The sequence below is a fragment of the Lissotriton helveticus genome, chromosome 12 (assembly GCF_964261635.1).
Source record: "Lissotriton helveticus chromosome 12, aLisHel1.1, whole genome shotgun sequence".
NCBI classification, from domain to species: Eukaryota; Metazoa; Chordata; class Amphibia; order Caudata; family Salamandridae; genus Lissotriton; species Lissotriton helveticus.
In genome coordinates, this window is record NC_136073.1 from 162,172,090 (window position 1) to 162,191,500 (window position 19,411).

General features: G+C 38.8%; 25 non-coding genes across 25 annotated transcripts; all 25 read left to right on the top strand.

Annotated features, from left to right (window-relative positions):
• Nucleotides 1–601: 601 nt before the first annotated feature.
• Nucleotides 602–683, top strand: TRNAS-CGA (transfer RNA serine (anticodon CGA)). The gene has a single exon. It is a non-coding gene; the product is annotated as a tRNA-Ser (tRNA).
• Nucleotides 684–1,307: 624 nt separating this feature from the next.
• On the top strand, nt 1,308–1,389 carry TRNAS-CGA (transfer RNA serine (anticodon CGA)). The gene has a single exon. It is a non-coding gene; the product is annotated as a tRNA-Ser (tRNA).
• Nucleotides 1,390–2,013: 624 nt separating this feature from the next.
• Nucleotides 2,014–2,095, top strand: TRNAS-CGA (transfer RNA serine (anticodon CGA)). The gene has a single exon. It is a non-coding gene; the product is annotated as a tRNA-Ser (tRNA).
• A 624-nt stretch (nt 2,096–2,719) lies between these two features.
• On the top strand, nt 2,720–2,801 carry TRNAS-UGA (transfer RNA serine (anticodon UGA)). Its single transcript has one exon. It is a non-coding gene; the product is annotated as a tRNA-Ser (tRNA).
• Nucleotides 2,802–3,425: 624 nt separating this feature from the next.
• Nucleotides 3,426–3,507, top strand: TRNAS-UGA (transfer RNA serine (anticodon UGA)). Its single transcript has one exon. It is a non-coding gene; the product is annotated as a tRNA-Ser (tRNA).
• A 1,322-nt stretch (nt 3,508–4,829) lies between these two features.
• On the top strand, nt 4,830–4,911 carry TRNAS-CGA (transfer RNA serine (anticodon CGA)). The gene has a single exon. It is a non-coding gene; the product is annotated as a tRNA-Ser (tRNA).
• A 625-nt stretch (nt 4,912–5,536) lies between these two features.
• Nucleotides 5,537–5,618, top strand: TRNAS-CGA (transfer RNA serine (anticodon CGA)). Its single transcript has one exon. It is a non-coding gene; the product is annotated as a tRNA-Ser (tRNA).
• A 624-nt stretch (nt 5,619–6,242) lies between these two features.
• TRNAS-CGA (transfer RNA serine (anticodon CGA)) lies at nt 6,243–6,324 on the top strand. Its single transcript has one exon. It is a non-coding gene; the product is annotated as a tRNA-Ser (tRNA).
• Nucleotides 6,325–6,947: 623 nt separating this feature from the next.
• TRNAS-UGA (transfer RNA serine (anticodon UGA)) lies at nt 6,948–7,029 on the top strand. The gene has a single exon. It is a non-coding gene; the product is annotated as a tRNA-Ser (tRNA).
• Nucleotides 7,030–7,653: 624 nt separating this feature from the next.
• On the top strand, nt 7,654–7,735 carry TRNAL-CAA (transfer RNA leucine (anticodon CAA)). The gene has a single exon. It is a non-coding gene; the product is annotated as a tRNA-Leu (tRNA).
• A 624-nt stretch (nt 7,736–8,359) lies between these two features.
• TRNAS-UGA (transfer RNA serine (anticodon UGA)) lies at nt 8,360–8,441 on the top strand. Its single transcript has one exon. It is a non-coding gene; the product is annotated as a tRNA-Ser (tRNA).
• Nucleotides 8,442–9,065: 624 nt separating this feature from the next.
• Nucleotides 9,066–9,147, top strand: TRNAS-CGA (transfer RNA serine (anticodon CGA)). Its single transcript has one exon. It is a non-coding gene; the product is annotated as a tRNA-Ser (tRNA).
• A 624-nt stretch (nt 9,148–9,771) lies between these two features.
• On the top strand, nt 9,772–9,853 carry TRNAS-UGA (transfer RNA serine (anticodon UGA)). The gene has a single exon. It is a non-coding gene; the product is annotated as a tRNA-Ser (tRNA).
• A 621-nt stretch (nt 9,854–10,474) lies between these two features.
• Nucleotides 10,475–10,556, top strand: TRNAL-CAA (transfer RNA leucine (anticodon CAA)). Its single transcript has one exon. It is a non-coding gene; the product is annotated as a tRNA-Leu (tRNA).
• A 622-nt stretch (nt 10,557–11,178) lies between these two features.
• TRNAS-CGA (transfer RNA serine (anticodon CGA)) lies at nt 11,179–11,260 on the top strand. The gene has a single exon. It is a non-coding gene; the product is annotated as a tRNA-Ser (tRNA).
• A 625-nt stretch (nt 11,261–11,885) lies between these two features.
• Nucleotides 11,886–11,967, top strand: TRNAS-CGA (transfer RNA serine (anticodon CGA)). The gene has a single exon. It is a non-coding gene; the product is annotated as a tRNA-Ser (tRNA).
• A 624-nt stretch (nt 11,968–12,591) lies between these two features.
• Nucleotides 12,592–12,673, top strand: TRNAS-CGA (transfer RNA serine (anticodon CGA)). The gene has a single exon. It is a non-coding gene; the product is annotated as a tRNA-Ser (tRNA).
• A 624-nt stretch (nt 12,674–13,297) lies between these two features.
• TRNAS-UGA (transfer RNA serine (anticodon UGA)) lies at nt 13,298–13,379 on the top strand. Its single transcript has one exon. It is a non-coding gene; the product is annotated as a tRNA-Ser (tRNA).
• Nucleotides 13,380–14,711: 1,332 nt separating this feature from the next.
• On the top strand, nt 14,712–14,793 carry TRNAS-UGA (transfer RNA serine (anticodon UGA)). Its single transcript has one exon. It is a non-coding gene; the product is annotated as a tRNA-Ser (tRNA).
• A 622-nt stretch (nt 14,794–15,415) lies between these two features.
• TRNAS-CGA (transfer RNA serine (anticodon CGA)) lies at nt 15,416–15,497 on the top strand. Its single transcript has one exon. It is a non-coding gene; the product is annotated as a tRNA-Ser (tRNA).
• A 624-nt stretch (nt 15,498–16,121) lies between these two features.
• Nucleotides 16,122–16,202, top strand: TRNAS-UGA (transfer RNA serine (anticodon UGA)). The gene has a single exon. It is a non-coding gene; the product is annotated as a tRNA-Ser (tRNA).
• Nucleotides 16,203–16,824: 622 nt separating this feature from the next.
• On the top strand, nt 16,825–16,906 carry TRNAS-CGA (transfer RNA serine (anticodon CGA)). Its single transcript has one exon. It is a non-coding gene; the product is annotated as a tRNA-Ser (tRNA).
• A 625-nt stretch (nt 16,907–17,531) lies between these two features.
• Nucleotides 17,532–17,613, top strand: TRNAS-CGA (transfer RNA serine (anticodon CGA)). Its single transcript has one exon. It is a non-coding gene; the product is annotated as a tRNA-Ser (tRNA).
• Nucleotides 17,614–18,237: 624 nt separating this feature from the next.
• TRNAS-UGA (transfer RNA serine (anticodon UGA)) lies at nt 18,238–18,319 on the top strand. The gene has a single exon. It is a non-coding gene; the product is annotated as a tRNA-Ser (tRNA).
• Nucleotides 18,320–18,943: 624 nt separating this feature from the next.
• Nucleotides 18,944–19,025, top strand: TRNAS-CGA (transfer RNA serine (anticodon CGA)). The gene has a single exon. It is a non-coding gene; the product is annotated as a tRNA-Ser (tRNA).
• Nucleotides 19,026–19,411: the final 386 nt, after the last annotated feature.

Here is a 19,411-nt window from a genome sequence, read left to right on the forward strand (position 1 = left end):
ATTTTAGAAGTTAACCTTTAGTATTTCTTCCATGTCAGTTTTATAAATAGGTGGCTTATTTTGGTGTCATTATTGCCTCTTCACATTTTTATTTTTGCTACCCCTTTCATGTCTTTGCTATACCTCTCTTCCTACATTAGCGATGGTGCAAACGCTTCAAAATATTATACCCTGGCTCTCTCAGTCATACCTGCATGTGTACTTGAAACTCACTTTACCAATGAAAGAAGCAAATAGAGAAATAGAACAAAAGTGCTTGCTGGATTAGGCAAACACACTTCATAAAACTGCATTTTCTTTTTTATTCTCCCGTGTTACAAGCTTAACTGCTCCCTGTGTAATTTCTCTTAACCTGCTGTCCCAGGAAGATAATTTTATCTACAGGCTCTTTCTGTGTTTTTTCCCTAGTCTTTCTTTCCCTTTTCTTAGCTGTGTAACTGTTCCTTTACGTGCTCTATTTAGGCGCCATTAATCTCATTTGAGCTCCTTGTACCTGCTTGTTTGTATATTTTTTTAAAAAGTGCATTAAAGTACATCAGGAATTTGCTGTGGGACACCTTGAAAACTTTCATACAGATTATTTGCACAAAGCTTGCAGTAAGTTGTTGTGGCCGAGTGGTTAAGACGATGCACTCGAAATCCATTGGGGTCTCCCCGCGCAGGTTCGAATCCTGCCGACAACGAGAGTATTTTCGTCTTCGGCTACAATTATAGAAGATATCCTTTAGTATTTCTTCCATGTCAGTTTTATAAATAGGTGGCTTATATTGGTGTCACTATTGCCTCTTCACATATTTATTTTTGCTACCCCTTTCATGTCTTTGCTATACCTCTCTTCCTAAATTAGCGATGGTGCAAACGCTTCAAAATATTACACCCTGGCTCTCTCAGTCATACCTGCATGTGTACTTGAAACTTACTTTGCCAATGAAAGAAGCAAATAGAGAAATAGAACAAAAGTGCTTGCTGGATTAGGCCAGCACACTTCATAAAACTGCATTTTCTTTTTTATTCTCCCGTGTTACAAGCTTAACTGCTCCCTGTGTAATTTCTCTTAACCTGCTGTCCCAGGAAGATAATTTTATCTACAGGCTCTTTCTGTGTTTTTTCCCTAGTCTTTCTTTCCCTTTTCTTAGCTGTGTAACTCTTCCTTTACGTGCTCTATTTAGGCGCCATTAATCTCATTTGAGCTCCTTGTACCTGCTTGTTTGTATTGTTTTTAAAAAGTGCATTGCAGAACATCAGGAATTTGCTGTGGGACACCTTGAAAACTTTCATACAGATTATTTGCACAAATCTTACAGTAAGTTGTTGTGGCCGAGTGGTTAAGGCGCTGGACTCGAAATCCATTGGGGTCTCGCCGCGCAGGTTCGAATCCTGCTGACAACGAGAGTATTTTCGTCTTCGGCTACAATTTTAGAAGTTAACCTTTAGTATTTCTTCCATGTCAGTTTTATAAATAGGTGGCTTATATTCTTGTCACTATTGCCTCTTCACATATTTATTTTTGCTACCCCTTTCATGTCTTTGCTATACCTCTCTTCCTACATTAGTGATGGTGCAAACGCTTCAAAATATTATACCCTGGCTCTCTCAGTCATACCTGCATGTGTACTTGAAACTTACTTTACCAATGAAAGAAGCAAATAGAGGAATAGAACAAAAGTGCTTGCTGGATTAGGCAAACACACTTCATAAAACTGCATTTTCTTTTTTATTCTCCCGTGTTACAAGCTTAACTGCTCCCTGTGTAATTTCTCTTAACCTGCTGTCCCAGGAAGATAATTTTATCTACAGGCTCTTTCTGTGTTTTTTCCCTAGTCTTTCTTTCCCTTTTCTTAGCTGTGTAACTCTTCCTTTACGTGCTCTATTTAGGCGCCATTAATCTCATTTGAGCTCCTTGTACCTGCTTGTTTGTATTGTTTTTAAAAAGTGCATTGCAGAACATCAGGAATTTGCTGTGGGACACCTTGAAAACTTTCATACAGATTATTTGCAGAAAGCTTACAGTAAGTTGTTGTGGCCGAGTGGTTAAGGCGCTGGACTCGAAATCCATTGGGGTCTCCCCGCGCAGGTTCGAATCCTGCTGACAACGAGAGTATTTTCGTCTTCGGCTACAATTTTAGAAGTTAACCTTTAGTATTTCTTCCATGTCAGTTTTATAAATAGGTGGCTTATATTCTTGTCACTATTGCCTCTTCACATATTTATTTTTGCTACCCCTTTCATGTCTTTGCTATACCTCTCTTCCTACATTAGTGATGGTGCAAACGCTTCAAAATATTATACCCTGGCTCTCTCAGTCATACCTGCATGTGTACTTGAAACTTACTTTACCAATGAAAGAAGCAAATAGAGGAATAGAACAAAAGTGCTTGCTGGATTAGGCAAACACACTTCATAAAACTGCATTTTCTTTTTTATTCTCCCGTGTTACAAGCTTAACTGCTCCCTGTGTAATTTCTCTTAACCTGCTGTCCCAGGAAGATAATTTTATCTACAGGCTCTTTCTGTGTTTTTTCCCTAGGCTTTCTTTCACTTTTCTTAGCTGTGTAACTGTTCCTTTACGTGCTCTATTTAGGCGCCATTAATCTCATTTGAGCTCCTTGTACCTGCTTTTTTGTATTGTTTTTAAAAAGTGCATTGCAGAACATCAGGAATTTGCTGTGGGACACCTTGAAAACTTTCATACAGATTATTTGCACAAAGCTTGCAGTAAGTTGTTGTGGCCGAGTGGTTAAGGTGATGGACTTGAAATCCATTGGGGTCTCCCCGCGCAGGTTCGAATCCTTCCGACAACGAGAGTATTTTCGTCTTCTGATACAATTTTAGAAGTTAACCTTTAGTATTTCTTCCATGTCAGTTTTATAAATAGGTGGCTTATATTGGTGTCATTATTGCCTCTTCACATATTTATTTTTGCTACCCCTTTCATGTCTTTGCTATACCTCTCTTCCTACATCAGCGCAGGTGCAAGCGCTTCAAATTATTATACCCTTGCTCTCTCAGTCATACCTGCATGTGCACTTGAAACTTACTTTACCAATAAAAGAAGCAAATAGAGAAATAGAACAAACGTGCTTGCTGGATTAGGCAAACACACTTCATAAAAGTGCATTTTCTTTTTATTCTCCCGTGTTACAAGCTTAACTGCTCCCTGTGTGATTTCTCTTAACCTGCTGTCCCAGGAAGATAATTTTATCTACAGGCTCTTTCTGTGTTTTTTCCCTAGGCTTTCTTTCCCTTTTCTTAGCTGTGTAACTGTTCCTTTACGTGCTCTATTTAGGCGCCATTAATCTCATTTGAGCTCCTTGTACCTGCTTGTTTGTATATTTTTTTAAAAAGTGCATTGCAATACATCAGGAATTTGCTGTGGGACACCTTGAAAACTTTCATACAGATTATTTGCACAAAGTTTGCAGTAAGTTGTTGTGGCCGAGTGGTTAAGGCGATGGACTTGAAATCCATTGGGGTCTCCCCACGCAGGTTCGAATCCTGCCGACAATGAGAGTATTTTCGTCTTCGGCTACAATTATAGAAGTTATCCTTTAGTATTTCTTCCATGTCAGTTTTATAAATAGGTGGCTTATATTGGTGTCACTATTGCCTCTTCACATATTTATTTTTGCTACCCCTTTCATGTCTTTGCTATACCTCTCTTCCTACATTAGTGATGGTGCAAACGCTTCAAAATATTATACCCTGGCTCTCTCAGTCATACCTGCATGTGTACTTGAAACTTACTTTACCAATGAAAGAAGCAAATAGAGAAATAGAACAAAAGTGCTTGCTGGATTAGGCAAACACACTTCATAAAACTGCATTTCTTTTTTATTCTCCCGTGTTACAAGCTTAACTGCTCCCTGTGTAATTTCTCTTAACCTGCTGTCCCAGGAAGATAATTTTATCTACAGGCTCTTTCTGTGTTTTTTCCCTAGTCTTTCTTTCCCTTTTCTTAGCTGTGTAACTGTTCCTTTACGTGCTCTATTTAGGCGCCATTAATCTCATTTGAGCTCCTTATACCTGCTTGTTTGTATTGTTTTTAAAAAGTGCATTGCAGAACATCAGGAATTTGCTGTGGGACACCTTGAAAACTTTCATACTGATTATTTGCACAAAGCTTGCAGTAAGTTGTTGTGGTCGAGTGGTTAAGGCGATAGACTTGAAGTCCTTTGGGATCTCCCTGCGCAGGTTCAAATCCTGCCGACAACGAGAGAATCTTCGGCTACAATTTTAGAAGTTAACCTTTAGTATTTCTTCCATGTCAGTTTTATAAATAGGTGGCTTATATTGGTGTCACTATTGCCTCTTCACATATTTATTTTTGCTACCCCTTTCATGTCTTTGCCATACCTCTCTTCCTACATTAGCGATGGTGCAAACGCTTCAAAATATTATACCCTGGCTCTCAGTCATACCTGCATGTGCACTTGAAACTTACTTTACCAATAAAAGAAGCAAATAGAGAAATAGAAATAAAGTGCTTGCTGGATTAGGCAAACACACTTCATAAAAGGGCATTTTCTTTTTTATTCTCCCATGTTACAAGCTTAACTGCTCCCTGTATAATTTCTCTTAACCTGCTGTCCCAGGAAGATAATTTTATCTACAGGCTCTTTCTGTGTTTTTTTCCCTAGGCTTTCTTTCCCTTTTGTTAGCTGTGTAACTGTTCCTTTACGTGCTCTATTTAGGCACCATTAATCTAATTTGAGCTCCTTTTACCTGCTTGTTTGTATTGTTTTCAAAAAGTGCATTGCAGAACATCAGGAATTTGCTGTGGGACACCTTGAAAACTTTCATACAGATTATTTGCACAAAGCTTACAGTAAGTTGTTGTGGCTGAGTGGTTAAGGCGATGGACTCGAAATCCATTGGGGTCTCCCTGCGCAGGTTCGAATCCTGCCGACAACGAGAGTATTTTCGTCTTCTGATACAATTTTAGAAGTTAACCTTTAGTATTTCTTCCATGTCAGTTTTATAAATAGGTGGCTTAAATTGGTGTCATTATTGCCTCTTCACATTTTTATTTTTGCTACCCCTTTCATGTCTTTGCTATACCTCTCTTCCTACATTAGCGATGGTGCAAACGCTTCAAAATATTATACCCTGGCTCTCTCAGTCATACCTGCATGTGTACTTGAAACTCACTTTACCAATGAAAGAAGCAAATAGAGAAATAGAACAAAAGTGCTTGCTGGATTAGGCAAACACACTTCATAAAACTGCATTTTCTTTTTTATTCTCCCGTGTTACAAGCTTAACTGCTCCCTGTGTAATTTCTCTTAACCTGCTGTCCCAGGAAGATAATTTTATCTACAGGCTCTTTCTGTGTTTTTTCCCTAGTCTTTCTTTCCCTTTTCTTAGCTGTGTAACTGTTCCTTTACGTGCTCTATTTAGGCGCCATTAATCTCATTTGAGCTCCTTGTACCTGCTTGTTTGTATATTTTTTTAAAAAGTGCATTAAAGTACATCAGGAATTTGCTGTGGGACACCTTGAAAACTTTCATACAGATTATTTGCACAAAGCTTGCAGTAAGTTGTTGTGGCCGAGTGGTTAAGACGATGCACTCGAAATCCATTGGGGTCTCCCCGCGCAGGTTCGAATCCTGCCGACAACGAGAGTATTTTCGTCTTCGGCTACAATTATAGAAGATATCCTTTAGTATTTCTTCCATGTCAGTTTTATAAATAGGTGGCTTATATTGGTGTCACTATTGCCTCTTCACATATTTATTTTTGCTACCCCTTTCATGTCTTTGCTATACCTCTCTTCCTAAATTAGCGATGGTGCAAACGCTTCAAAATATTACACCCTGGCTCTCTCAGTCATACCTGCATGTGTACTTGAAACTTACTTTGCCAATGAAAGAAGCAAATAGAGAAATAGAACAAAAGTGCTTGCTGGATTAGGCCAGCACACTTCATAAAACTGCATTTTCTTTTTTATTCTCCCGTGTTACAAGCTTAACTGCTCCCTGTGTAATTTCTCTTAACCTGCTGTCCCAGGAAGATAATTTTATCTACAGGCTCTTTCTGTGTTTTTTCCCTAGTCTTTCTTTCCCTTTTCTTAGCTGTGTAACTCTTCCTTTACGTGCTCTATTTAGGCGCCATTAATCTCATTTGAGCTCCTTGTACCTGCTTGTTTGTATTGTTTTTAAAAAGTGCATTGCAGAACATCAGGAATTTGCTGTGGGACACCTTGAAAACTTTCATACAGATTATTTGCACAAAGCTTACAGTAAGTTGTTGTGGCCGAGTGGTTAAGGCGCTGGACTCGAAATCCATTGGGGTCTCGCCGCGCAGGTTCGAATCCTGCTGACAACGAGAGTATTTTCGTCTTCGGCTACAATTTTAGAAGTTAACCTTTAGTATTTCTTCCATGTCAGTTTTCTAAATAGGTGGCTTATATTCTTGTCACTATTGCCTCTTCACATATTTATTTTTGCTACCCCTTTCATGTCTTTGCTATACCTCTCTTCCTACATTAGTGATGGTGCAAACGCTTCAAAATATTATACCCTGGCTCTCTCAGTCATACCTGCATGTGTACTTGAAACTTACTTTACCAATGAAAGAAGCAAATAGAGGAATAGAACAAAAGTGCTTGCTGGATTAGGCAAACACACTTCATAAAACTGCATTTTCTTTTTTATTCTCCCGTGTTACAAGCTTAACTGCTCCCTGTGTAATTTCTCTTAACCTGCTGTCCCAGGAAGATAATTTTATCTACAGGCTCTTTCTGTGTTTTTTCCCTAGTCTTTCTTTCCCTTTTCTTAGCTGTGTAACTCTTCCTTTACGTGCTCTATTTAGGCGCCATTAATCTCTTTGAGCTCCTTGTACCTGCTTTTTTGTATTGTTTTTAAAAAGTGCATTGCAGAACATCAGGAATTTGCTGTGGGACACCTTGAAAACTTTCATACAGATTATTTGCACAAAGCTTGCAGTAAGTTGTTGTGGCCGAGTGGTTAAGGTGATGGACTTGAAATCCATTGGGGTCTCCCCGCGCAGGTTCGAATCCTTCCGACAACGAGAGTATTTTCGTCTTCTGATACAATTTTAGAAGTTAACCTTTAGTATTTCTTCCATGTCAGTTTTATAAATAGGTGGCTTATATTGGTGTCATTATTGCCTCTTCACATATTTATTTTTGCTACCCCTTTCATGTCTTTGCTATACCTCTCTTCCTACATCAGCGCAGGTGCAAGCGCTTCAAATTATTATACCCTTGCTCTCTCAGTCATACCTGCATGTGCACTTGAAACTTACTTTACCAATAAAAGAAGCAAATAGAGAAATAGAACAAACGTGCTTGCTGGATTAGGCAAACACACTTCATAAAAGTGCATTTTCTTTTTATTCTCCCGTGTTACAAGCTTAACTGCTCCCTGTGTGATTTCTCTTAACCTGCTGTCCCAGGAAGATAATTTTATCTACAGGCTCTTTCTGTGTTTTTTCCCTAGGCTTTCTTTCCCTTTTCTTAGCTGTGTAACTGTTCCTTTACGTGCTCTATTTAGGCGCCATTAATCTCATTTGAGCTCCTTGTACCTGCTTGTTTGTATATTTTTTTAAAAAGTGCATTGCAGTACATCAGGAATTTGCTGTGGGACACCTTGAAAACTTTCATACAGATTATTTGCACAAAGTTTGCAGTAAGTTGTTGTGGCCGAGTGGTTAAGGCGATGGACTCAAAATCCATTGGGGTCTCCCCACGCAGGTTCGAATCCTGCCGACAATGAGAGTATTTTCGTCTTCGGCTACAATTATAGAAGTTATCCTTTAGTATTTCTTCCATGTCAGTTTTATAAATAGGTGGCTTATATTGGTGTCACTATTGCCTCTTCACATATTTATTTTTGCTACCCCTTTCATGTCTTTGCTATACCTCTCTTCCTACATTAGTGATGGTGCAAACGCTTCAAAATATTATACCCTGGCTCTCTCAGTCATACCTGCATGTGTACTTGAAACTTACTTTACCAATGAAAGAAGCAAATAGAGAAATAGAACAAAAGTGCTTGCTGGATTAGGCAAACACACTTCATAAAACTGCATTTTCTTTTTTATTCTCCCGTGTTACAAGCTTAACTGCTCCCTGTGTAATTTCTCTTAACCTGCTGTCCCAGGAAGATAATTTTATCTACAGGCTCTTTCTGTGTTTATTCCCTAGTCTTTCTTTCCCTTTTCTTAGCTGTGTAACTGTTCCTTTACGTGCTCTATTTAGGCGCCATTAATCTCATTTGAGCTCCTTGTACCTGCTTTTTTGTATTGTTTTTAAAAAGTGCATTGCAGAACATCAGGAATTTGCTGTGGGACACCTTGAAAACTTTCATACAGATTATTTGCACAAAGCTTGCAGTAAGTTGTTGTGGCCGAGTGGTTAAGGTGATGGACTTGAAATCCATTGGGGTCTCCCCGCGCAGGTTCGAATCCTTCCGACAACGAGAGTATTTTCGTCTTCTGATACAATTTTAGAAGTTAACCTTTAGTATTTCTTCCATGTCAGTTTTATAAATAGGTGGCTTATATTGGTGTCATTATTGCCTCTTCACATATTTATTTTTGCTACCCCTTTCATGTCTTTGCTATACCTCTCTTCCTACATCAGCGCAGGTGCAAGCGCTTCAAATTATTATACCCTTGCTCTCTCAGTCATACCTGCATGTGCACTTGAAACTTACTTTACCAATAAAAGAAGCAAATAGAGAAATAGAACAAACGTGCTTGCTGGATTAGGCAAACACACTTCATAAAAGTGCATTTTCTTTTTATTCTCCCGTGTTACAAGCTTAACTGCTCCCTGTGTGATTTCTCTTAACCTGCTGTCCCAGGAAGATAATTTTATCTACAGGCTCTTTCTGTGTTTTTTCCCTAGGCTTTCTTTCCCTTTTCTTAGCTGTGTAACTGTTCCTTTACGTGCTCTATTTAGGCGCCATTAATCTCATTTGAGCTCCTTGTACCTGCTTGTTTGTATATTTTTTTAAAAAGTGCATTGCAGTACATCAGGAATTTGCTGTGGGACACCTTGAAAACTTTCATACAGATTATTTGCACAAAGTTTGCAGTAAGTTGTTGTGGCCGAGTGGTTAAGGCGATGGACTCGAAATCCATTGGGGTCTCCCCACGCAGGTTCGAATCCTGCCGACAATGAGAGTATTTTCGTCTTCGGCTACAATTATAGAAGTTATCCTTTAGTATTTCTTCCATGTCAGTTTTATAAATAGGTGGCTTATATTGGTGTCACTATTGCCTCTTCACATATTTATTTTTGCTACCCCTTTCATGTCTTTGCTATACCTCTCTTCCTACATTAGTGATGGTGCAAACGCTTCAAAATATTATACCCTGGCTCTCTCAGTCATACCTGCATGTGTACTTGAAACTTACTTTACCAATGAAAGAAGCAAATAGAGAAATAGAACAAAAGTGCTTGCTGGATTAGGCAAACACACTTCATAAAACTGCATTTTCTTTTTTATTCTCCCGTGTTACAAGCTTAACTGCTCCCTGTGTAATTTCTCTTAACCTGCTGTCCCAGGAAGATAATTTTATCTACAGGCTCTTTCTGTGTTTATTCCCTAGTCTTTCTTTCCCTTTTCTTAGCTGTGTAACTGTTCCTTTACGTGCTCTATTTAGGCACCATTAATCTCATTTGAGCTCCTTGTACCTGCTTTTTTGTATTGTTTTTAAAAAGTGCATTGCAGAACATCAGGAATTTGCTGTGGGGCACCTTGAAAACTTTCATACAGATTATTTGCACAAAGCTTGCAGTAAGTTGTTGTGGCCGAGTGGTTAAGGCGATGGACTTGAAATCCATTGGGGTCTCCCCGCGCAGGTTCAAATCCTGCCGACAACGAGAGTATTTTCGTCTTCGGCTACAATTTTAGAAGTTAACCTTTAGTATTTCTTCCATGTCAGTTTTATAAATAGGTGGCTTATATTGGTGTCACTATTGCCTCTTCACATATTTATTTTTGCTACCCCTTTCATGTCTTTGCCATACCTCTCTTCCTACATTAGCGATGGTGCAAACGCTTCCAAATATTATACCCTGGCTCTCAGTCATACCTGCATGTGCACTTGAAACTTACTTTACCAATAAAAGAAGCAAATAGAGAAATAGAAATAAAGTGCTTGCTGGATTAGGCAAACACACTTCATAAAAGGGCATTTTCTTTTTTATTCTCCCGTGTTACAAGCCTAACTGCTCCCTGTATAATTTCTCTTAACCTGCTGTCCCAGGAAGATAATTTTATCTACAGGCTCTTTCTGTGTTTTTCCCTAGGCTTTCATTCCCTTTTCTTAGCTGTGTAACTGTTCCTTTACGTGCTCTATTTAGGCGCCATTAATCTCATTTGAGCTCCTTGTACCTGCTTGTTTGTATTGTTTTTAAAAAGTGCATTGCAGAACATCAGGAATTTGCTGTGGGACACCTTGAAAACTTTCATACAGATTATTTGCACAAAGCTTACAGTAAGTTGTTGTGGCCGAGTGGTTAAGGCGATGGACTCAAAATCCATTGGGGTCTCCCCGCGCAGGTTCGAATCCTGCTGACAACGAGAGTATTTTCGTCTTCGGCTACAATTTTAGAAGTTAACCTTTAGTATTTCTTCCATGTCAGTTTTATAAATAGGTGGCTTATATTGGTGTCACTATTGCCTCTTCACATATTTATTTTTGCTACCCCTTTCATGTCTTTGCCATACCTCTCTTCCTACATTAGCGATGGTGCAAACGCTTCAAAATATTATACCCTGGCTCTCAGTCATACCTGCATGTGCACTTGAAACTTACTTTACCAATGAAAGAAGCAAATAGAGAAATAGAACAAAAGTGCTTGCTGGATTAGGCCAGCACACTTCATAAAACTGCATTTTCTTTTTTATTCTCCCGTGTTACAAGCTTAACTGCTCCCTGTGTAATTTCTCTTAACCTGCTGTCCCAGGAAGATCATTTTATCTACAGGCTCTTTCTGTGTTTTTTCCCTAGTCTTACTTTCCCTTTTCTTAGCTGTGTAACTGTTCCTTTACGTGCTCTATTTAGGCGCCATTAATCTCATTTGAGCTCCTTGTACCTGCTTGTTTGTATTGTTTTTAAAAAGTGCATTGCAGAACATCAGGAATTTGCTGTGGGACACCTTGAAAACTTTCATACAGATTATTTGCACAAAGCTTACAGTAAGTTGTTGTGGCCGAGTGGTTAAGGCGATGGACTCGAAATCCATTGGGGTCTCCCCGCGCAGGTTCGAATCCTGCTGACAACGAGAGTATTTTCGTCTTCGGCTACAATTTTAGAAGTTAACCTTTAGTATTTCTTCCATGTCAGTTTTATAAATAGGTGGCTTATATTCTTGTCACTATTGCCTCTTCACATATTTATTTTTGCTACCCCTTTCATGTCTTTGCTATACCTCTCTTCCTACATCAGCGCTGGTGCAAGCGCTTCAAATTATTATACCCTTGCTCTCTCAGTCATACCTGCATGTGCACTTGAAACTTACTTTACCAATAAAAGAAGCAAATAGAGAAATAGAACAAACGTGCTTGCTGGATTAGGCAACACACACTTAATAAAAGTGCATTTTCTTTTTTATTCTCCTGTGTTACAAGCTTAACTGCTCCCTGTGTAATTTCTCTTCACCTGCTGTCCCAGGAAGATAATTTTATCTACAGGCTCATTCTGTGTTTTTTCCCTAGTCTTTCTTTCCCTTTTCTTAGCTGTGTAACTGTTCCTTTACGTGCTCTATTTAGGCGCCATTAACCTCATTTGAGCTCCTTGTACCTGCTTGTTTGTATTGTTTTTAAAAAGTGCATTGCAGAACATCAGGAATTTGCTGTGGGACACCTTGAAAACTTTCATACAGATTATTTGCACAAAGCTTACGGTAAGTTGTTGTGGCCGAGTGGTTAAGGGGATGGACTCGAAATCCATTGGGCTCTCCCCGCGCAGGTTCGAATTCTGCCGACAACGAGAGTATTTTCGTCTTCGGCTACAATTTTAGAAGTTAACCTTTAGTATTTCTTCCATGTCAGTTTTATAAATAGGTGGTTTATATTGGTGTCAGTATTGCCTCTTCACATAATTATTTTTGCTACCCCTGTCATGTCTATGCTATACCTCTCTTCCTACATTAGCGATGGTGCAAACGATTCAAAATATTATACCCTGGCTTTCTCAGTCATACCTGCATGTGTACTTGAAACTTACTTTACCAATGAAAGAAGCAAATAGAGAAATAGAACAAAAGTGCTTGCTGGATTAGGCAAACACACTTCTTAAAACTGCATTTTCTTTTTTATTCTCCCGTGTTACAAGCTTAACTGCTCCCTGTGTAATTTCTCTTAACCTGCTGTCCCAGGAAGATAATTTTATCTACAGGCTCTTTCTGTGTTTTTTCCCTAGTCTTTCTTTCCCTTTTCTTAGCTGTGTAACTGTTCCTTTACGTGCTCTATTTAGGCGCCATTAATCTCATTTGAGCTCCTTGTACCTGCTTGTTTGTATTGTTTTTAAAAAGTGCATTGCAGAACATCAGGAATTTGCTGTGGGACATCTTGAAAACTTTCATACAGATTATTTGCACAATGCTTGCAGTAAGTTGTTGTGGCCGAGTGGTTAAGGCGATGGACTCGAAATCAATTGGGGTCTCCCCGCGCAGGTTCAAATCCTGCCGACGACAAGAGTATTTTCGTCTTCTGATACAATTTTAGAAGTTAACCTTTAGTATTTCTTCTATGTCAGTTTTATAAATAGGTAGCTTATATTGGTGTCTCTATTTCCTCTTCATATATTTATTTTTGCTACCCCTTTCATGTCTTTGCTATACCTCTCTTCCTACATTAGCGATGGTGCAAACGCTTCAAAATATTATACCCTGGCTTTCTCAGTCATACCTGCATGTGTACTTGAAACTTACTTTACCAATGAAAGAAGCAAATAGAGAAATATAACAAAAGTGCTTGCTGGATTAGGCAAACACACTTCATAAAACTGCATTTTCTTTTTTATTCTCCCGTGTTACAAGCTTAACTGCTCCCTGTGTAATTTCTCTTAACCTGCTGTCCCAGGAAGATAATTTTATCTACAGGCTCTTTCTGTGTTTTTTCCCTAGTCTTTTTTTCCCTTTTCTTAGCTGTGTAACTGTTCCTTTACGTGCTCTATTTAGGCGCCATTAATCTCATTTGAGCTCCTTGTACCTGCTTGTTTGTATTGTTTTTAAAAAGTGCATTGCAGAACATCAGGAATTTGCTTTGGGACAACTTGAAAACTTCCATACAGATTATTTGCACAAAGCTTACAGTAAGTTGTTGTGGCCGAGTGGTTAAGGTGATGGACTTGAAATCCATTGGGGTCCCCCCGCGCAGGTTCGATTCCTGCCGACAACGAGAGTATTTTCGTCTTCTGATCCAATTTTAGAAGTTAACCTTTAGTATTTCTTCCATGTCAGTTTTATAAATAGGTAGCTTATATTGGTGTCACTATTTTCTCTTCATATATTTAATTTTTGCTACCCCTTTCATGTCTTTGCTATACCTCTCTTCCTACATTAGCGATGGTGCAAACGCTTCAAAATATTATACCCTGGCTCTCTCAGTCATACCTGCATGTGTACTTGAAACTTACTTTACCAATGAAAGAAGCAAATAGAGAAATAGAACAAAAGTGCTTGCTGGATTAGGCAAACACACTTCATAAAACTGCATTTTCTTTTTTATTCTCCCGTGTTACAAGCTTAACTGCTCCCTGTGTAATTTCTCTTAACCTGCTGTCCCAGGAAGATAATTTTATCTACAGGCTCTTTCTGTGTTTTTTCTCTTGGCTTTCTTTCCCTTTTCTTAGCTGTGTAACTGTTCCTTTACGTGCTCTATTTAGGCGGCATTAATCTCATTTGAGCTCCTTGTACCTGCTTGTTTGTATTGTTTTTAAAAAGTGCATTGCAGAACATCAGGTATTTGCTGTGGGACACCTTGAAAACTTTCGTACAGATTATTTGCACAAAGCTTACAGTAAGTTGTTGTGGCTGAGTGGTTAAGGGGATGGACTCGAAATCCATTGGGCTCTCCCCTCGCAGGTCCGAATCCTGCCGACAATGAGAGTATTTTCGTCTTCGGCTACAATTTTAGAAGTTAACCTTTAGTATTTCTTCCATGTCAGTTTTATAAATAGGTGGCTTATATCCTTGTCACTATTGCCTCTTCACATATTTATTTTTGCTACCCCTTTCATGTCTTTGCTATACCTCTCTTCCTACATCAGCGCTGGTGCAAGCGCTTCAAATTATTATACCCTGGCTCTCTCAGTCATACCTGCATGTGTACTTGAAACTTACTTTACCAATGAAAGAAGCAAATAGAGAAATAGAACAAAAGTGCTTGCTGGATTAGGCCAGCACACTTCATAAAACTGCATTTTCTTTTTTATTCTCCCGTGTTACAAGCTTAACTGCTCCCTGTGTAATTTCTCTTAACCTGCTGTCCCAGGAAGATAATTTTATCTACAGGCTCTTTCTGTGTTTTTTCCCTAGTCTTTCTTTCCCTTTTCTTAGCTGTGTAACTGTTCCTTTACGTGCTCTATTTAGGCGCCATTAATCTCATTTGAGCTCCTTGTACCTGCTTGTTTGTATATTTTTTTAAAAAGTGCATTGCAGAACATCTGGAATTTGCTGTGGGACACCTTGAAAACTTTCATACAGATTATTTGCACAAAGCTTGCAGTAAGTTGTTGTGGCCGAGTGGTTAAGGGCATGGACTTGAAATCCATTGGGGTCTCCCCGCGCATGTTCAAATCCTGCTGACAACGAGAGTATTTTCGTATTCGGCTACAATTTTAGAAGTTAACCTTTAGTATTTCTTCCATGTCAGTTTTATAAATAGGTGGCTTATATTGGTGTCACTATTGCCTCTTCACATATTTATTTTTGCTACCCCTTTCATGTCTTTGCCATACCTCTCTTCCTACATTAGCGATGGTGCAAACGCTTCAAAATATTATACCCTGGCTCTCAGTCATACCTGCATGTGCACTTGAAACTTACTTTACCAATAAAAGAAGCAAATAGAGAAATAGAAATAAAGTGCTTGCTGGATTAGGCAAACACACTTCATAAAAGGGCATTTTCTTTTTTATTCTCCCGTGTTACAAGCTTAACTGCTCCCTGTATAATTTCTCTTAATCTGCTGTCCCAGGAAGATAATTTTATCTACAGGCTCTTTCTGTGTTTTTTCCCTAGTCTTTCTTTCCCTTTTCGTAGCTGTGTAACTGTTCCGTTACGTGCTCTATTTAGGCGCCATTAATCTAATTTGAGCTCCTTCTACCTGCTTGTTTGTATTGTTTTTAAAAAGTGCATTGCAGAACATCAGGAATTTGCTGTCGGACACCTTGAAAACTTTCATACAGATTATTTGCACAAAGCTTACAGTAAGTTGTTGTGGCCGAGTGGTTAAGGCAATGGACTCGAAATCCATTGGGGTCTCCCCGCGCAGGTTCGAATCCTTCCGACAACGAGAGTATTTTCGTCTTCTGATACAATTTTAGAAGTTAACCTTTAGTATTTCTTCCATGTCAGTTTTATAAATAGGTGGCTTATATTGGTGTCATTATTGCCTCTTCACATATTTATTTTTGCTACCCCTTTCATGTCTTTGCTATACCTCTCTTCCTACATCAGCGCTGGTGCAAGCGCTTCAAATTATTATACCCTTGCTCTCTCAGTCATACCGCAATGTGCACTTGAAACTTACTTTACCAATAAAAGAAGCAAATAGAGAAATAGAACAAATCTGCTTGCTGGATTAGGCAAACACACTTAATAAAAGTGCATTTTCTTTTTTATTCTCCCGTGTTACAAGCTTAACTGCTCCCTGTGTAATTTCTCTTAACCTGCTGTCCCAGGAAGATAATTTTATCTACAGGCTCTTTCTGTGTTTTTTCCCTAGTCTTTCATTCCCTTTTCTTAGCAGTGTAACTGTTCCTTTACGTGCTGTATTTAGGCGCCATTAATCTCATTTGAGCTCCTTGTACCTGCTTTTTTGTATTGTTTTTAAAAAGTGCATTGCAGAACATCAGGAATTTGCTGTGGGACACCTTGAAAACTTTCATACAGATTATTTGCACAAAAGTTGCAGTAAGTTGTTGTGCCGAGTGGTTAAGGCGATGGACTTGAAATCCATTGGGGTCTCCCCGCGCAGGTTCAAATCCTGCCGACAACGAGAGTATTTTAGTCTTCGGCTTCAATTTTAGAAGTTAACCTTTAGTATTTCTTCCATGTCAGTTTTATAAATAGGTGGCTTATATTGGTGTCACTATTGCCTCTTCACATATTTATTTTTGCTACCCCTTTCATGTCTTTGCCATACCTCTCTTCCTACATTAGCGATGGTGCAAACGCTTCAAAATATTATACCCTGGCTCTCAGTCATACCTGCATGTGCACTTGAAACTTACTTTACCAATGAAAGAAGCAAATAGAGAAATAGAACAAAAGTGCTTGCTGGATTAGGCCAGCACACTTCATAAAACTGCATTTTCTTTTTTATTCTCCCGTGTTACAAGCTTAACTGCTCCCTGTGTAATTTCTCTTAACCTGCTGTCCCAGGAAGATCATTTTATCTACAGGCTCTTTCTGTGTTTTTTCCCTAGTCTTACTTTCCCTTTTCTTAGCTGTGTAACTGTTCCTTTACGTGCTCTATTTAGGCGCCATTAATCTCATTTGAGCTCCTTGTACCTGCTTGTTTGTATTGTTTTTAAAAAGTGCATTGCAGAACATCAGGAATTTGCTGTGGGACACCTTGAAAACTTTCATACAGATTATTTGCACAAAGCTTACAGTAAGTTGTTGTGGCCGAGTGGTTAAGGCGATGGACTCGAAATCCATTGGGGTCTCCCCGCGCAGGTTCGAATCCTGCTGACAACGAGAGTATTTTCGTCTTCGGCTACAATTTTAGAAGTTAACCTTTAGTATTTCTTCCATGTCAGTTTTATAAATAGGTGGCTTATATTCTTGTCACTATTGCCTCTTCACATATTTATTTTTGCTACCCCTTTCATGTCTTTGCTATACCTCTCTTCCTACATCAGCGCTGGTGCAAGCGCTTCAAATTATTATACCCTTGCTCTCTCAGTCATACCTGCATGTGCACTTGAAACTTACTTTACCAATAAAAGAAGCAAATAGAGAAATAGAACAAACGTGCTTGCTGGATTAGGCAACACACACTTAATAAAAGTGCATTTTCTTTTTTATTCTCCTGTGTTACAAGCTTAACTGCTCCCTGTGTAATTTCTCTTCACCTGCTGTCCCAGGAAGATAATTTTATCTACAGGCTCATTCTGTGTTTTTTCCCTAGTCTTTCTTTCCCTTTTCTTAGCTGTGTAACTGTTCCTTTACGTGCTCTATTTAGGCGCCATTAACCTCATTTGAGCTCCTTGTACCTGCTTGTTTGTATTGTTTTTAAAAAGTGCATTGCAGAACATCAGGAATTTGCTGTGGGACACCTTGAAAACTTTCATACAGATTATTTGCACAAAGCTTACGGTAAGTTGTTGTGGCCGAGTGGTTAAGGGGATGGACTCGAAATCCATTGGGCTCTCCCCGCGCAGGTTCGAATTCTGCCGACAACGAGAGTATTTTCGTCTTCGGCTACAATTTTAGAAGTTAACCTTTAGTATTTCTTCCATGTCAGTTTTATAAATAGGTGGTTTATATTGGTGTCAGTATTGCCTCTTCACATAATTATTTTTGCTACCCCTGTCATGTCTATGCTATACCTCTCTTCCTACATTAGCGATGGTGCAAACGATTCAAAATATTATACCCTGGCTTTCTCAGTCATACCTGCATGTGTACTTGAAACTTACTTTACCAATGAAAGAAGCAAATAGAGAAATAGAACAAAAGTGCTTGCTGGATTAGGCAAACACACTTCATAAAACTGCATTTTCTTTTTTATTCTCCCGTGTTACAAGCTTAACTGCTCCCTGTGTAATTTCTCTTAACCTGCTGTCCCAGGAAGATAATTTTATCTACAGGCTCTTTCTGTGTTTTTTCCCTAGTCTTTCTTTCCCTTTTCTTAGCTGTGTAACTGTTCCTTTACGTGCTCTATTTAGGCGCCATTAATCTCATTTGAGCTCCTTGTACCTGCTTGTTTGTATTGTTTTTAAAAAGTGCATTGCAGAACATCAGGAATTTGCTTTGGGACAACTTGAAAACTTCCATACAGATTATTTGCAGAAAGCTTATAGTAAGTTGTTGTGGCCGAGTGGTTAAGGTGATGGACTTGAAATCCATTGGGGTCTCCCCGCGCAGGTTCGAATCCTGCCGACAACGAGAGTATTTTCGTCTTCTGATCCAATTTTAGAAGTTAACCTTTAGTATTTCTTCCATGTAAGTTTTATAAATAGGTAGCTTATATTGGTGTCTCTATTTCCTCTTCATATATTTATTTTTGCTACCCCTTTCATGTCTTTGCTATACCTCTCTTCCTACATTAGCGATGGTGCAAACGCTTCAAAATATTATACCCTGGCTTTCTCAGTCATACCTGCATGTGTACTTGAAACTTACTTTACCAATGAAAGAAGCAAATAGAGAAATAGAACAAAAGTTCTTGCTGGATTAGGCAAACACACTTCATAAAACTGCATTTTCTTTTTTATTCTCCCGTGTTACAAGCTTAACTGCTCCCTGTGTAATTTCTCTTAACCTGCTGTCCCAGGAAGATAATTTTATCTACAGGCTCTTTCTGTGTTTTTTCCCTAGTCTTTCTTTCCCTTTTCTTAGCTGTGTAACTGTTCCTTTACGTGCTCTATTTAGGCGCCATTAATCTCATTTGAGCTCCTTGTACCTGCTTGTTTGTATTGTTTTTAAAACGTGCATTGCAGAACATCAGGAATTTGCTGTGGGACACCTTGAAAACTTTCATACAGATTATTTGCACAATGCTTGCAGTAAGTTGTTGTGGCCGAGTGGTTAAGGTGATGGACTCGAAATCAATTGGGGTCTCCCCGCGCAGGTTCAAATCCTGCCGACGCCAAGAGTATTTTCGTCTTCTGATACAATTTTAGAAGTTAACCTTTAGTATTTCTTCTATGTCAGTTTTATAAATAGGTAGCTTATATTGGTGTCTCTATTTCCTCTTCATATATTTATTTTTGCTACCCCTTTCATGTCTTTGCTATACCTCTCTTCCTACATTAGCGATGGTGCAAACGCTTCAAAATATTATACCCTGGCTTTCTCAGTCATACCTGCATGTGTACTTGAAACTTACTTTACCAATGAAAGAAGCAAATAGAGAAATATAACAAAAGTGCTTGCTGGATTAGGCAAACACACTTCATAAAACTGCATTTTCTTTTTTATTCTCCCGTGTTACAAGCTTAACTGCTCCCTGTGTAATTTCTCTTAACCTGCTGTCCC